This window comes from Pezoporus occidentalis, unplaced genomic scaffold (assembly GCF_034315485.1).
Source record: "Pezoporus occidentalis ecotype Australia unplaced genomic scaffold, CSIRO_AGI_Poc_V1 ctg4, whole genome shotgun sequence".
Taxonomy (NCBI): Eukaryota; Metazoa; Chordata; class Aves; order Psittaciformes; family Psittacidae; genus Pezoporus; species Pezoporus occidentalis.
This window is the reverse complement of record NW_026915724.1, coordinates 12,694,533-12,712,765: the sequence shown is the minus strand read 5'-3', so window position 1 is coordinate 12,712,765 and position 18,233 is coordinate 12,694,533.

Below are 18,233 nucleotides of genomic sequence, written 5' to 3'. Positions count from 1 at the left end.
CTTTTAAAAATATATTTTAATTATATAATATATAAGATTTTTTAATATATAAAATAAAAATTTATTTTATAGATTTAAAATGGTTTCAAATGAAAAACAGTTAAAAGATTAAATTTCCTTTTCATAGTGACATTGGCATATCTAAAAGGGAAGGAAGAAACACACACAGTGTTGAAGAAAGCAGCATTAACTAGACCTGAAGTGAGAGCTTTACAATTATGTTATATATTCCATTATTTTTAATAGACTTCATTTCAATGCATGCAATCAGTCCAAATCTCCACAGACATCAAACTCATGCAGGGAAAGGGGAGCGGGTGCATGTGCATGTGCACACATGGCTGGGGGGATGATGGGAGGGGGGGACAGGGACGGGGACAGACACAGACACTCATGTGCCTTCTGCATTCCAGATTTATTTGGCTTTAAAGGGAAAACTCTAATTAACAAAATCCATCAAATGTGTTCTTTTCTGTTGGTTTCTATTTATAATTACCACAGGGCAGAAGTTAAGCTGAAAGACAAATTGCAGAATAAGAACAATCGGACTACATTAATCCCAGCAACTCTGGCTGCCTCACTGAAGAGCCCATATGAGAAGGCCAAGAAGGTGCCTCTTCCCTCTGCACTAAACATCCATCCTCCTCCTGGCCCTTGACTGCACCACGACCTGGAGCAATATTGTTGCAAAGATTGTCTAATTCCTAGGGGACTGCCCGAGTCAAGCAAACACCAAACTGTTCAGTGTTCTATAAACACATTGATGCTGGAGAGGGGCATTTCAGGAGACTGGGCAGTGCTGGAGGATGTTAACAGACATGAGGTAACATGCTGACAGCATTGTTCCAGCCTGTTAATAGTTCCATTAGCCCTGGTGGAGCTGTTGCAGTTCACTTGCTAAGCCTGCTTATTTTGTTTGGGCATCCTTCAGACCTTTCAAAGTTACTTTATCCACTGTTTTGGAATAACATACCCACTGGTGAGTAAGTGAGTATAACTTTTAAGTTAAGCATGCGTAAACGGTTTAATTTCCGCGGTGGCTCCCCTGCACAGGCGGTAATATGCTGCTGTCACGCTTTGCAAAGCACAGCCAAAGATCACAGTGCTCCTCCCCAGCCAGCTATGCCATCCTCTTACTTAAACATTTGCTCTGGCCACATTTATCCTTGCTTAGCTCATAAAGAAACCCCAGTAAATCTGCCTTGAAACCAAATTCAGAGTCTCCAGGAATTGGTTCGGTCAGCAACATCTGTACTCTTCCTTGCTGAGAACATGCTTGAATTATCCACAAGCCTCCTGGCACTGCCTGTACAATCAGAAGTCAGGATACTTCATAGCCCTAACAGCTAAACCTCACTGCACTCTTCACTTAGTCCTTTGCCACATCCCTTCCCCAGTGCAATGTTACTGTGTGATGTAGCAGAAACAGCCATAAAAAGTGTTGATAAATTGACTATGGCCCCGATACCTCCAAGAATCTTTTTAATAACAACAATTAACAACAGCAAACAAAACTTGATTCATAGGATGGGAATGCAGTATTAAGGAAATTTCTAGTTCATTAGTTGATTAAGAGCTTGAGGAGCCATAGATCATACTGCTCGCATGGAAGCTTAGCCGGAGAAGGACCCAAAGATGGGGACATCTCTACTACAGATCATTGATTTCAGTGGTAGGTAGATCATGCTTTATACCAGTGATGGAAAATATTGAAATTGTTTAGAAATAGGTGTAAATGCACGGGGTATCCAGTGATACCAAAATTAATGTGTTACCACCATGCCATGGAAACAGACTTGTGCCCCATTTCGCATGGCCCTTCCCTGGTGGTGTCGTGATAGTCTTTTGTAATTCATAAAATAAAGATTAGTATCACAAAGGCTAAGAGATTTTTCAGTTGCCCATGGTGTTGAACATCACTGCTTTAGGCTATTCATAACTGGGCGTGCACTAGTCCTTCTGTGAGACCTTTCCCTTTGCCCCCATAGACCCAGGGTTCCCAGTGGATAAGGCATGCAGAAAAGCCTTCAGGTCTCACACTGAATTGAATTTAGCAAACAGCCCAAAGCCTGATGTTTCAGGCCTCTCCGCAGCCTCATGAGACACGCTCCCAGTGTATTTTTAGCAAGGGTAACGTGGTTGCACTGCACCTATTAATAATTTGTCAGCACCTCAGATCCTGTTTCCCCAGAATAAGGAGTAACAGGCAAAGCTACAGAAGCAAAGGGCAGCCGCTCGCTTTTGCCTATTTTAAGGGTTAGTCATTTTCTCAGCCAGCCTACAATTTAACAATTTGAAGGAGAGATTTCTGTATTTCTTTTAGAACTACAGGAAAAACACTTTAGCTGCGTGTATGCTTTAGCAGTGATTTTTATAGGGTAAGAACACCCTGCCGCACCTTGCTGTATCAGCTGCTGTTACAGCTATTTGAAGGCTTCATTCCCTCAAGTGCTCATGAAGAAGCCTAGTTACCACCTGCACCCCATCATTACAGGTCCTGTGAGATGCCCTCAGCCTGAATCTCAGGCTTGGTGAGTACTTCAGCTTTGCTCTCCTGATGCATTTACTTCACCCTTTGCACTCAGTCATCTCTCTGTTGTGATTTGGAGGCAGAAGGGTCAGTTTTGTACAACCAAAAGTAATTAATTAGATCAGTCTCTTGAGGCCTGTTTGTAAGGGGAAAATACCTCCTGGTATTAATTTGCTTCAGTAATGTAAATGATGCATTTCTGGCTTGTTTTCTCAGACCCTGTTTCTCTATTTTCACACTTCAAAAAAGGGAGCATACGGCGGTGCAAGCAATCTGAGGTTAGCCTGTGAGCTCCTAATAACCCTGGGGTCACAGCTCAGATCTAAACTCTTACCCTTTCCTATTTGCACTAAACACTACTTTAATTGTTACAGAAATAGCCCACTAGTGCCAGATAAAATCCCACATCATGGAGCTGTTCAGGCTAATGTATCCTAAAAATCTGCAATGTCCACGCATCTTTTCAGACCCTTCCCTGTGGATCTTCTTCCTGTGGCTGCTTGTGCCACAGTGGGATAATCAAGGCAGCAACAACAGCCCTGTTGCACATCCTCCCCCAGGACACTTCTTCCACACATGGTATGAAATACTTTTTCTAACTACTGACTTGCACCTAGCACATGCTGTAGGTTGTTTTTAATAACATTAGAACATGTAATTGTACTAATATAAATGTAAAACGGAAGGACTATGGCAGTTTTTAACTACAGGGAATAATTTCACTTAAAGGGAACCCTTAGATTATGGGAAACTGTTGGTGTCTGTTAACTGCCTGTTAGCTACTCTGGCCTATCACAGCAGCCTGTCTGCTGAGAGTATTGAACTGTAAATCCTTGACTATGGTCAAGTTCATCAAGTTCAAAGTCCTACAGAAGGTGTGTCATGGACTTCTGCCATGCAGAGCTTTGGTGCCTGCCAATTGCCAGCACGCCAAATAACCAAATGCAGTAAGACAATTGTCAAACAGCTACAGTACCATGTACCCCCTGGTGTTTGGCTGGGCCCCACAGAAAGTCCGCCTTCTGCATCAGCAAGAGCAGAAGAGGTCGATATCAGTACCTCAAACAACTGTCGATTTACAATAGGCAACATCCATCAGATAAAATGATTAAGAGATCAGCTTTCCAAACCATGACCCCGATTGGCCAACAATGATGCAGGGAGCAAGCACTTGTATGACTGCATCTGTCAGGACGTATTAGCACTGAGAAATCATTACCCACCCTAGGGAGGAAAATTAGCAAAGAAAACCATCCTCCCCCAGCATTAGTCTGAACCATGTGTAAATGGGACTTTCAACAAGCAGGAGAAGAAAACAGAGCAGAGCTTTTCCTTACTGCTGGGCAGCCGTTAACTTTCCACATTTGTTCTTATAGACAAGAAAAAAAAAGAGCAGATCCATGAGAATAAAATTTGGGAATAGTGATATTTTTAAGAGAAATCCTTCTGGCCTCCTTAGCCTGCCTTTTGTGAGAAGAGGGTTTGGCAATTGCTTCTTCCTTTTGGTTTTGAGGTCATGTTCCCTGAGCACTGACAGCTTTACATTCAAATGAAACAAGAAAAATTATCCATTCATAAACTTTGAGGGCTTTTCCCTTTTTGTTGTTCCTGTTGTTCTCATTACTACTTCAGTTTCCTAGGGAAAGAATTCCTCACACCAGATGCTACCTCTGGGAAGCCTAGCATGTCTTTAAATGAATGTATAGACAAGTCTTTGGGAATTGTTATATCTGAGCTAATCCTTGACACTTGGTACTGCATGGGGTTCTCTACAGAGGTGAATCAGCAGCAGTAGCTCTGTTTCACTGGTATAGAAGCAGGGGTGCAACACTAATTCTAGATATTCAGTTCAAGGAAACTGTGGCCCTGATTTCAGGTAAGGTAATCATCCCATGAACCTCAACATCTCATTTTTACCCATTTCATCTTAAATGGGTATTTTATTCCCATTTATTCAATTACTTTCTAGGTCTTTAATATACAGTCCTCACTGTTGCATATGATGCAAAGAACAAAGCTGTCTGTGGTGGGCAGGATGGCCTCTGTGCATTTCTAGGTCTGGTAACATTTTGAGCCTGTAGGAGGTGTTATTTTTTTGGTAAAGAAGATGGAATCTTTGGCACAAGAAGGTGTCAGACAAATATATATCTTATTTTGAAAGATCTTGTTAACATCACTTTCTTTTTCAACTTTTTTTTAAAGCCACCGTGCTGCTTTTGGCATGCTCCTATTTTTCCAAGTACTGCATTCGAATATAAGCAATAAGGAAAAATCTGTCCAGGTTATACAGCACAAAGGAGCATTCCTTCTATGTGGTGACAGACAGCCACTGGTGATGGGAATAGGTAAGGAGAGAAAAGTCTTTGAAACTAAAACTTCGCTTTGCTACCCCAGTTGAGTACAAACTGAAGGCAAAAGAAACGTACCTGTGAAAGCAAAGCGTTCAAGAGAAATACTGAGAAAACATCCTGGAAAAGTCTAGGCTTTGCTGAACGAGTTTTGCTATCAACTTGCACAAGATGAGGCATTTGCCAGCTTGACCCAAGCCACGCTACTGGTCCTGCTGCTGGTTACAGGGTACCCTGGGACCTAACGAGTCAGGAGCGATGGCCCAGGACATAGTGGGCTGTGTAAGTTTTTACCTCTGCCTTGTCTATCATCTGCAAGCACACCTAGGCTCAGATGCTGAACACAAATATGAGTACAGCTTACTCTTCATTCCACTACTAACTTAGCATAGATCTTCAAAGATATTTACACTTTTCAACAACTTCAGAATCTCAACCATACCGATGGGCTTTACAGCCCCAGCAGGGCCAATCCTGACCCTCAGACGTATCACCAGATGACTGAAAAGATCATAGAATCATAGAATAGTTAGGGTTGGAAAGGAGCATAAGATAATCTAGTTCCAACCCCCTCGCCATGGGCAGGGACACCTCACACTAAGCCATTCACCCAAGATGCATTAATCAAGTTAAAAGCATTTGAACAGTCAAGCTACATGCAGACAAGAGTTATTCCTACATTTGCCGCAGGTTTCCTGGGTGTCTGTGGATGCATCACCAAATCGCCACGTGAATCTGCTGCCCATCACTGAAATTAGGAATTTCACTTTGTTTTCTGCTTTTACAATGTAATCCAAGTATAATTAATTCAATGTAATATCTAAAGGGCCTCGGTCATCTTTCTTTTCCTCCCTTCCTCTTTTAATCTTGTTTCTTGTCCTTTTGTCAACTGTCCTACACTTTAGTCCTTATGCTTAAACTAGGTCTTAAAAACAAACTCAAAAGTTACAGGATTTTTGCACTGTGGCCTCTGTTTTCACACTCTTCAAAGTGTTTCTGGGTCTGCAGCATAAATACACCTGCATGGGATCCAGCAGGGATTATCAGAGAAGATGCTGGGGTCGAAAATGGGTAGTAGAGAAGATGCCCACATGCATACTTGCCAGGTGCACAGGTTCATCCAAGACTGAATGAAAATTGGGATTGAGTCACAATGTGAATTGGGGAATTTTGATGAGAAAGCCAGACTGTGCCCAGTTGCCCTCCGCACCCGTTGGTGGCAAAGGGGAGCATATCAATGCACTGTGAATACAGCCACATGCTAGGATCTAACCTAGAGACTCTTTCCTTCAGAAACCGGGGATGATTCTGCTGCCTTTATTTTTAGTTCATGTGAAGTTCCCAGACACCAATACTTCCGTAAGTAGAAGAGAATCAATGGGTGTGCTTTGAATAAAAACAAATCAGAAAATAGTCCTGGCATTGCTTCCTTTGGCCTTGGAGCACTCTTCTATTAATTCTTCAGCAAATGACTAACGCTGGGTGTGGAATCTCCCATTTGTCAGTGAGGCTGCATTGACTGTGAAAAATCAGAACTTAATGAGGGGCACCCAGCAAACTGCATAAACACAGCAGTGGCAGTAGTTATCGTGAGAACGTAAAGCAGAATCTTAAAGCAAGAGACAAAAGTTCACATCGAGGTGACTCAGTTACTGAGTGTTTTCCTTGGCCCAGCATGCAAGTCTGTAAATAATACAGTAAATTAATACACTGGCATCCTTTCAGCCATCGTTATTTCAGCAAGAAGCAATTACAACCTGCCAGACATGCATGTGTTTCCGAAGGCCAGATGCCGTGAGGTAATCTCAGCCCCAGTGTCTCTCTGGGCCTGGTTCATGGATGAGTGAAGATAGAGGAGGGTCCTCCACTGGCTTCCACAAATGTTAGCACAAGACCTATGGGCACATGAAGCAGAAAACAAGAAGCATCTGTCACCTCCAAAGCAGGGAGCAGACAGAAGTGCCAACCAGATTTCATTAGCTGTGTACAGGCAGGTGTTGCATGAAACGAAGTCTGTGCTTTGGTTAAAGAAATAATGCCCTTGGATGCTCCTGCAGCATCCTGGGACTGAAAATGTGCACAATTTTACACCTGTTTTGCAGTGGATTTCTTCCATTGCAGCATTTTCAGTTCTGTACTCTTTCCAAATGAATTGCGTATCTAGAGGAACAGCCATGTCACTGCCAACATATGTAAATCACAGGGTGTTTGGTCTTCTAGCTGCCGAGATCACACACAGGGCTATCCCAGCACAGGCACAGCAATGGACAAGCCTGCTTGCTGTGTTGTTGGCAGGCAATCCTGCTCTCTAGAGAGAGAGGGAGGAAAACAACACGAAAATGAAGAGGCTAATGCTGCCTTTTAGTCCTTTGGCTGCTGGCTGATTTTTGTTGGATGGGAACATGATATCAAAAGGAGAGATCAGCCCAAGGCTGAGATCTTTGGACAAAATTCACCCTGACACAAAGTGGGAGCAGCTTCCTTCAGGAGCTGTACCTGCCTACTTGTTGTCTGGAGCTTTCCCGTCCTGGAACATTTGTTCATAGGTTTTGCTGTGTGCTGCTTTTTGCTGTTTTGGCATCACTTTGGGGATCAGGGAACATGAAATCTTCTCATCTTAGGCACAAAGGAGAAGAATGAGCAAACACATGCCCACAGGTCACAGAAAGGTGTGCAAATGGTATTGCTTTCCACAGTGCCTCTCCCTCTCAGCATCCTTCAGCACAGGTGGGGCTGTGCCATGGAGCCCCTGCACACAGTGATGCAGGAGTGTGGCCATGCTGCTAAGCCAGCCATGATCATGGCAGAGACCCCACTGGCTGCTTCTCAGCAGCCTTTGCTTCTGATTTATGACTTCTGTGCAGGGCGTAGTAGTGGCACAGGGACAGCACAAAAATAGGCTGTGCAGACAGACTGACTCTGCGGCAGTGTTAGCGGGTCTATGTAGATAGGGCTTCCTACGGGTTTAGCATGATGCTTTCAATTAGAAGTCTGTCAGGAAAATAGTCATAGAAACCAACTGTATCAAGAATCTGTAAGCATATGTAGGTGCTGAAATGGGGGGTAGCATGGAAAATGGAAATCCCTGGGGGTGGCTTAGCAGTCCTAAAGGGAGCAATAAATATTTTCCTTATAAAATAATGCATAGGAATACCTTGAGCTATTTGCAATAAAAGATTTATCTCAGTATTTAACCCCTTTTCTCTCCATGATTTCTCTAGAACTAGTCTCAATTGTTTATGACTCCCTTTCTTAAGGTAGCCCATAAATGTTTTATATGAACACATTTCGGTCTATGCGTGCTCTTGAATGCTATATGGCTTTAGCCTTGAGTGTTTGCTTATCATGATTTGCTCCATGTTCTTTCATTGCTCATCTAAACAACAGAAGTTATTTTTCTTCTGTACTGTATGAGTGAGCCTGCACAGATGGGAAGATCATTTGTTATTACTTTGTTAGGAACATACAAGTGACCACGTAAGAGATCCATGTTTCAGATAAGAGGGAATTCACTTATTTCCCCAACATATTTTTATGCTGTTATAAACCTCTCGCCCAAGGAAATCAAAGCACTCCCTGTATTAAGTTAGTTCTCACAGAATTCTAGATGACTACTACCCACATTTTACCAAAAAAAGGCATGGAAGAAGGAGGACACCAGTGATGTGCCTTGGCTTACACAGACAGAAGTTGAAGGAAAAACAAAGAACTGAAGACTCATTTTGCTGCACCAAGGTCTTTTTTAGCTACTCCTCGTTTTTCCAAAACGTCATCTCCTGGTAAATACTGAAAGAACACAATCATGAATTGGGGATTTTCATTGTTACTTTTCTATTTCCATAGCTGAATCTCCATAGTAAGATTCAGAGGTAGGTGAAGCAATGAACTCTTTGCTTGGTGGAAGCATCCAGTGCTTACCCTAATCTGTTTTCCTGGAGGAAAATAATGCCTACCTGTCTGTCTGTGTGTCTATCTGCTTCTTGTGCTGTTATACACTCTTAATTTTCACTTCCTTCAGAAGTAATTTCTTTGCTTATATTTCACTAATTGCATATGTTCTATAGATCAATTTTCATTACACTGCATTTCTGCATCACTGGTTATGAGGATTGAGCCGCAGAGTGTAGACCGTATCTCATCCTGGCCAGGGGAGGTAATCAAAGAGATGGGTAAATCTGCTTCCTATACAGTCTGATAATTTTGAGCAATAATCTCTTTCTTCTCTTCTCTCTCGTGACCCCTGTGAATATGACTTATTAATCAGAGCTTCAAATGAAAGAGAAGGGGAAAACCAAAACTACACACAGTATCATACTGTGGCTCAAATTAACAGCTTCAGTCAGTGAGTCTTGGATTCCGAACTGCAATAGAACAAATCACATTCTTAATCTTTTAATTAGCATTTTTTAATTTGAGTCATATGAGGTTACACTTGATAATATAAAGCCCCAAGTGTGACACTCAGCAGAGGGAGGTCCTGAACAACTTGTAAAATCCTGCCAAGGATCTTCAGTTGATTCTTGGTATTTCTGAAGAAAAATAGTGTGGAGAAAGGCCTAGGATTTCATAATGCTTCCAGAGATTTATCTGAAAAGCAGAGATTGTACCAAAACAACGGTGTGATCTGTTGTACTTCAAGATTATCAGAAAACAGCTCTGAATATGTTTATTATCTATGCTCTATTTTGGATTCTTCTGGCATATCGAAGTTCAGATTTACTATCAATACAGCCCAGGTACTCATGAATCCCAAATTGCTCAGGAATCATTATTTTGATCTGATATCCAGAAGATTCAAGTTCTTTTTACTTAGCTCTGGGAACTGAACATAAAGGATTCAAAGTTTAAAAGCCCTGAGTACTAAAATATCCCCCTTTTTTCTCTTACTAAAAATTAATATAAGATCACATGAACAGATATATTGGATCAGATTCAAGGTCCAGCTAGGCCAGGATCCTGTCTCTGGCAGTAATGAATACTACCTACTTTGGGAAGAATATAAAAATAGGCAGTAATGTAGTGACATTCTCTTAATATAGTTACCAGCATTCTGTGACTGCAGCTCAGGCAATGCCTGCACCCGAGATGGCACCTTGGTGTTCAGCATCCCCCGAGGATTTTTCTTCCATTAATGCATCCAATCAGTTTCAACCCTTTGGGGTCTTTTAGATCCGTAACATCCTTTGGCAATGAGGTCCACAACTTAGACAACTGTTGTGTGAAGAACACATTTGCTATTGCACTTCTTAATCAATCTGCCACCTAGAACCTGTATGTTTTAACCAAAATTCCTTTGTTCTGGGAAAGAGCAAATGATTACTCCCAAATTACTTCTTCAGGTCTGCTCAGGACTTAATAGAGGTCTCTGTCATATCCCCTCACATGCCCTTTCTCTAGCTGCAGAGCACTTACTTGTCACGCTTTGAATAGAAGTGGTGGCGCATCCTTGGTCTGGCTGGTTGCCTTTCTGTGTAGCTCTTCCTCTTTTAGCAGTGAGTGGGGGAGAGAAACCAGATCCAGATGCACCATGGATTTATATGTATTATGACATAGTGATAAATGGCATAATTATGTGAAACACAATAAAATAGCAAGAGTTAGCAACACTGATAAGGAAAGCAGCACTGCTGACCCATTAGCAATAGAGAACACACAGAATCTTAACTAGATTCAGATGATGCTGTATGAGCATTATAATCACATTTGCAACTTTACTTCCATGGATTAGAAAAGGCACGCTTGTTATTGAACCTGCTTTTGAAATTTCCAGTCTTACGGAAATGATGAAAATTCTATAAACTCCAGTCTGACGTGTCAGTTTAAGTCAACCTTTACTCATAGCCCAGCTAAGGTTTCAGGCTTAATTTTTGCTTTCAATTCCTCAAGCTCTGGTCATATTTTCAAGAAATATTTCAATGAAATATTTCTGTTCCACCTGCATGTAGATCAATTCAAATGTAAGAACTAGGAAAAAGTGGAATAATACAGATTCTTTTTTCTGTTTTGAATAGCTCTTCCGTGTACCTGTACAGCTGAAGCTCTCCATGCCAAAAGCTGAAATTTATCATGGAATACCTCCAGTTACTTAAAAGGACTTTGAGTGCTTTGGTAGAACTGATTGTGTGACTGATTTAAATTGACCTAGAGACTTATCAGTGCACAGGAGTGTTCATTCTGTACAGGCAGTGGCAAAGTCAAGGCTAATTCAGCACCACAGAGAGGAGTGCATTAAAGCTACAAAGAAGAGAGCCTTCCAGAAATCTTTGTTTGAGTGTCCACATGTCAAAAGCATGAAGGTGTTATCCAGAGCCACTACGTTCTTTCTAACTCGCGGCTGATGTGGGACACACTCCGTGAGTTATGCATCACATATCCAAGAGGGGCAATTAGCCCTCAGGTCACTATGCCAGAGGTGCTCCCCTTGGAAAGCAAGCCACAACCTCCTGAAATTGCACACAGTTTTTCCCTCCTCTTCCTCATCATCTCATGTTGGCAGAGATGCCGTCTTCCCCTTGTCTGGTTTCCAGTTCTCCTGGGTGTTTGAGGGATGGGTGGAGAGCAGCACTGCATGCACCAGAAGACTGAGACACATTGCTCAGCACTGCGGTGTGATGTGCTGCAAGCTCACACTGCTGCCATATGTCCCTGTTGGACCACAGGCACAGCCAGCTGCAGTGCTGGCAGACAGTGATTGTCCTTGGGACATGGAGCCATGTGAGGGGCAGAGGAGAGGACCCCACGCTGCAGTGAAATACCAGCCTGCTTTTGCCTTCAGAGTCTTGCTGCTGTGTCAACAACACCTCTTAATCATGAGGTGCATGGAGCAACCCAATGATGATGGACATAAACTTCTTTCTTGAGTTGTTGTCTATTTGAAACACATAGAGAGCTGGAGGGCAAAGGGAGCATAACTGTGTGTGTGTGCAAAGGACAGATAACCTGCTCCAGCCCAAACCCAGCAACTGGGGCCATGACAAATCTTATCTTCCTCACAGTATTTACACTGCAACTCATGAATCTGAAAGAAGGCTACTTTTGTGTACTTCTAACTTTTAAAACACAATAGTGTTGGATGGGGAGGAGTATTTGAGAGGGTTTTATTCTGGGGGGGTTTTGATATTTACTTCCTCTAAAGCATGGAGCAGTAAGAAGCAATAGCTGTTGTTCTTGTGTGTCTTTCAATGGATCCTCATTAGTATCAGAGTATCTGTAGTACCAGGAATTGTGAATAATATTTACTTAACTAAATAATTACAAGTGGCCACTTTCTGGACAATCTGTAGCAAAAATATGTTTTGTTCTCTTCTTTCTTCCTCCTACCACTGTTACTCCTGGCTTTGCTCCCAGACAATTCTCCTCTTCAATCCAGAAAATGTCCTTTATTCCAAGTCAAAAGCAACATATCCCAATAGTTAAAAGATGTTTGTTATGGTGTTTTGGGGTTTTTTTTTTGCTCCCACTTAATTTGACTCTATGGTGTATATTCTGTGTCTGTCACAGCAATGATCGCTTTCAGGCTTTCAGCCCAACGAGCAATACTATGAAAGAGTTATAGTTCTTTCCCTGCAGAGAAATAATTAAAGCCAGGATGCTGGTTCTAAGAGGCAAGACTAATCTGACATTCCTTATTATCATCATCAGAAATTGGAGGCTCTTTGAGAATACAGGCCAATGTATATGTGCCAAACACTAGCAAAATTCTGGAGCTATCCAGGTGTCTCCTTTGATCTCAGGATATTAGACAACTAGCTATTTTTGAAGCGAGCTTAAGAAAGACTTTGAGAATTAAGTTCTTATTTCTGGGAACTTAGTCCTTATTGAACCTCTGCATGTGTGGGGCATGGTGATTCTCCTCGGCTCATTTGAAAAGCTCTGCTCATCTTTTGTTATTGATAGAAGCTGAGAACTCCAGCCCCAGCCTGTACCAGATGTATTGACATGGCAGTTTTAATTCACATAAGGAGTGTTTTTTTACAGCGACTTACCTGGTTTCCCCCCTGGTCTTGTTTCACACTGTGCAGCAGGTGCGGAAGCCACAAAGAGGATTCATTTTGGAAGAAACTAACCATCTGATGCAATGTATTTACAAATACAAATGTGTTTAAAGTTGAGTGATAAAGCTCTTCAGACCACAGGACCAGCTTATCCACTATAACCCCTCCCTAGCACACACATAATGTCGCTGTCAGGTTCACCAGCACTTCCCTCTGCAAAGCCACTGCCTGCTCCTGTAAGCAAAGGCAAACTCATGCCACGGATAATGCCCTTTGCTGACAAGATATTCAACTTACTGGAAATGCAGTCCATGACAACTTAAATATGTTGTTGCCAGAGTCACCAAAGTGCTGTGGTACTTACAGCACTTGTAGTGAAGTGCACATGTTGTGCAGAAAAGAAAGGAGCCAGTGGGGCAGGGCAAGGACACAGGATGTATTTTCTTACCATGACTGATAGGGGAAGCTGCTTCTTTAGCATCAGCAGGGCATTTCAAGGCCAGAACCGCTGGAATCTGCCCTTTGTAACTCTCCAGACCTGTGCTTTTCTGCATTTGTGACAGCGCTTCAAAAGAACTCCTTTTCATCCCATATAAATTGGACTGCACTTACCATCTCATACTAATCCATTTTTCTTCAGAGAGCTCTACTACCTCTTAAATATATGACCACTTCCTCACTGAAATCACTTTAACTGCACTGGCATGTGTATTGTCAGTACTTCTACACAAGTTTCCATCCTGTATAAACAGCATGCCTGGGTTTTCAATCAAACTCTGGAGCTGTAGCTCTGATCATCAGTCAGGATACAGACCTGTATTTCACTTCTTTGTTGTACTCTGAGGATGGTATGAATATTTATATCTTCATGTAAATTATAACCCTGGAGCTTTTTAAGACCAACAAGGACTGTATTTGCTCAGGAGTCTGGTATTTCTTCTTTATTTTCTTTAGTGAGTGTTCCTCACATATGACATTCAACCTGAAAATTTACTGCCTTTGTGGGAAAGAAAGTGGCTTGTGGAGGTAGGCATTGCCTATGCAAATTGTTCAGTCCTCTGGGGAAAGGTTTAGTCACTTGTCATTAGTTTCCTTATTACCCACTGTAATGGATGAACAGTTACTAGTTTGAATCTACAGTTTCAAAAGTAATATTTAATAAAAACTTACCTTTTATGCAGCAAAATCATTTGTGAGCTGCTCACAGAAAATCCACAGCCTGACAGGGAAAATGTGTTAATTTTTGTTCTCTTACTGTTAGTCACTACTACGAGACAAAACCAAATGTGCATACATGGATAGTGCACAGAATTAATTTCATCGAGAACAAAGAAACACATGGTGGCAGGGTGAACAATGTTCGGGGTTTTCAATGCTCTGCTGACTGGGATAATTCAGACCCCTGGACTCTTCCACCATTGTTAGCTTTATTCCTACAGCTTCAATAAGACGTGATCCAGCTCTGTACACACAGTTCATTTACTTCTTCCATGGCTTGTTTCTATGGTAATACTAAAACAGGAGGTTTCTGATTACTCATGCTTCCTTATTTAGAAAAAAACAATGTCAGATGCCATCAATGGAACCATTTTAACCCATGATACTGGGAAAGAGCATTACTTTGCATCTAGGTGTGGCAATGCATCTTGCTGCTGTGATTACCCAAAGTGACCTCGGCTTTACAGGAAGAAGGTTTTGGGTTTTTTTTTCAGATATTTCCTCAGTTTATCCTGCATTTCAGTGTTTCCATCCTGACAGTCACGGAAAGAATGGCATGGCTCTCTCCAGCATCTGTTACAGTGTGATGTGCACAGTGTTTTCAAAGAAGAATTATGCTCTGGGTTGCAAAGGAAAACCACTGCAAAGGGAAAGTGTTCAACATGAGCTTCAGCTCAGATTCCTCATTATTCCCTCAGGGAGCAGAATTTCTTCCAGGAAATTCTTGTAATCAGGATAAGTCCAGCCCTTCAAAGTAGAAGATTTCCTGAATTTTACACAGCTTGAGCCACCTGTAGAGGGTGAGGAGACCTTGTATAATGACACACCGCCATTCGCAACCGTTCTGTGAGACCTTTGCTGCTTTCCCTGAGGTTATTCAGGAACAGCACTTCCCATGGTGCTGCAGGGCTATGGGGACAAGCTTCACACTCAGTTAGGTACTGCCTCTCCTCTGCTAGGTGCCATAGACAGTATCTGCTCAGCCATCTGTTTCTGTCCCACAGACAGCACTATGATCCCACCTCTAGCTAGGAGAAGTTTCCAAGGACAGGAGATCTTCAGCCTCACTGCTCCTCAGTTTCTCAGTGTATTTTCCCTGATCATCCTCTGGCAGGTCTCAGCAGGTGGGGACTGTTCCCATCCACAGTGGGGCTACACTCTCACTTAAAAAAGGAGACCTACCTCCTTTTTACACATAGCCGCCTTCTAAACGACAGTCTGCTGCCAGCCCTTTTGGACTGCTGGCTAATATTTCTCTGCTGCTGGTGACAAAGATTAAATTAATCTTGAGGGGGTTGCTTCTTTCCCAACTTGCATAATAATAATAATCTAACCCAGCAATCCTCCTGACATCGGGAGAGCAGCACTAGCTTCGCAATAAGCTTTCACACTTCACAGACCCTGAAAGATTTAACATCACGATTTCAGAAGAAAACCAACTTCATTAGCCAGGTCCTCGCTGGTGGAAACTTATTCCATCTAACGAAAGAAAATACTCCCAAATTCTGAAACTTTAAGGTCAAAGGTGAATCAGAGGATGGACTTCAACATCCCTTTGGAAATGAAGGATTTGGCATACATTCAAGGAAGCATCCTAGTCAGAAAACCATTTAGATGTGGTCATGATACAATATGCAGATGTAGGAGCTTTCCTGGAAAGGACCTCAGTTAATAGGCACTATTGCATAATCACTGGTAAAGAACTTGAGTGTAGCATCTATTTTTTTTTAATGTTGCTGATTCCCTTTAAATGAACACATTTCTCACCACTATCTGGCTCTTTTAGATTTTCAAAAGCTCCTCCCCTGGAGAGAACCACTTTAAAAGGCCATACTTGGGTCTAACCTCATGACAGAACCCCTTAAATTGAACGAACTCTTAAAACTCATTCATTCATTCCAGTGATACGGTATATCAGGGCCACAGTGAGGTTAGAGAAGAGGAATTGCTCTCCAGGGATGCTGGTAGAACGGGCAAATATGTAGATGCAGCTAAGAACCTAATTTTTAATGCTAGGACTGGGCTGAGGCAATTACCACTTAATGCTGTCCTTCCCTGAGGCAAGCAAGTTAGGTAAAATGAACAAGGAGAGGACTGTGACAAAAAGTCTTGCCTTGGCCCTACTAGAAATTAGGACAGCAACTAAAGCAAATGATCATATCCTGTATGAGCCAGGAATCCTTCTATTCAAGTCTGCCTTTGAGCAGCAGAGCACAGAAGGTGATGCCCTTGAGTAAGATTTTTCAGACTTGCCCCCCTGATGATTTATATACTTCACTATAAAACATTAAGAAAGTCAGCTGATATATCACTTCTGTTCCATGCACACCATTTAAACTAGGCTGCGTGTATCCAACCGAACAATTTAATAGCCCACTAATATATTTGGGTGGTTTTCTCAAGGTTTCGGTGGGAAAAAGACCTTCAGTAAAAATACCATACAACATATCTATCAGATTACTATGTTGACACAACACAAAGTACAGCTTTCGCAGTCTCCTTCCTTCCCCAGGCTCTGCTCACAGCAACTACTGTAAGAGAGATGTACCAGAGGCACTGTATACAAATGAGGCTTCGTGGTCTTCATTCAGCATGCTGTGCACTGTAGGGCACGGTGGCATGTAAGACTGCACACATCTGTCGTGATGGTGAACTGTATGTTAAAATGGAGTTAGTAATTTATGTTACGGTTGAATTTCAGATTAACTTCTCTGGGTGCTGGGCACAGTCACCTCTTGTTGACCGCATAGTGCCTCCTGGGTAAGAAGGGGTCTGAGGCCAGACACATGCTCCAGGCATATTGGAGTCAGTGGGGTTAAAAGGTAAAAAAATTAATAAACATACAAACAGAGCAAGCAGAGAAATGAGTAACAGTGAGAGATGATGGTTTTAAGAGGATTTCCTCAGATGTTTCTGGGTATTGAATTCTAAGGTTTGGCCAAACGCAGTATTCTGTGGGAAACTTGTGGTCTGGGAGGACAGTTGGTCAGGGAAAGAAAAAAGAAAGTCTGAAAAGCCTTATTTGAGCTACATTTTGCACAAGGACAAAAAAGAACAACACTTTCTTCCAACAAGTTCTACAAAACACCTATATAATCTGTAATGTTTTAGAGAGTGCTATTACTTATCCTGAGACAAATATGGATTTTACTTGTTCTGTAAACAAAGGCTGGTGCTGTATATTATGATAAGCTCTATTCAGGAATCCCTTCCTGTAGTTATTGAAGTAGTAAATGAAGAAGCACCTACAAGCAGGAATGCTAAGTTTTATATTCAGATAGATGCATTTAAATATATGCTTTAGTGTGTATCTTTACTAGAAGACCCAGCCACCCCCTTTGTTTTTACTATGGGTTTGTGTCATGGGTAATATCCAAATGCTGACAGAAGAGCATCTAAATCAGTTCTGCATTAGGGAGATTGATGTGCCTTTTGTTCCTCCTTTAAACTGCACTCACTGATGAAGATGATGAAGATAATTAATTGCAACTATGAAGAATGAAAGTGAAAGGACCATATTCCCTCCTCAGCCATGACCCTGCACTGGATTAACATCAAGGGGGTTGCAGGGTCAAAAGAGTTCAGGAAAAAGCCTTTCGTAATAAATTATACTGAGATTATGTCCTGTAAACTAAATGCAACTCTTCCCACAGTGACTAAAGATTAAGTGTAAAGAGCTTTTAAAAAAACAAAAGTCATTGTTTCTTCCTGCAAGGAAAGTGCGGCTGAAGATGGATGTGCTGCCCTAAGGCTCTGCATGGCAGATTATTGGGCAGCTTTTCTGTACCAGGTCAGCCCTGACCAGGCCACTGCTGTATGTGGTCACGCTGTATGTACAGGCCACGCACTGTAGGTGCTTCACTTACTGTGTTTGAAGAAAAGCTAGGACTCAAGCATGTTGCTCAACTTGGAGTCATCTTCTGATTTTTCACTTGCCAAACAGGAATACATACATGAGCTACAGAGCAAGTTTTGTAAGGAAATAACCAGCAAGCACCCATTTCTAGAGGTGAGACAAATGTTCATTTTTTAAACAGTTTTGGTAAGTAAATCCCATCCCACTGCCACTGTTTCTGCACCAGTGGTCCTTACGCTGGTGCTGGAATTGGCATAGAACAGAAACATAGGAAGTGTCAGAGGGAA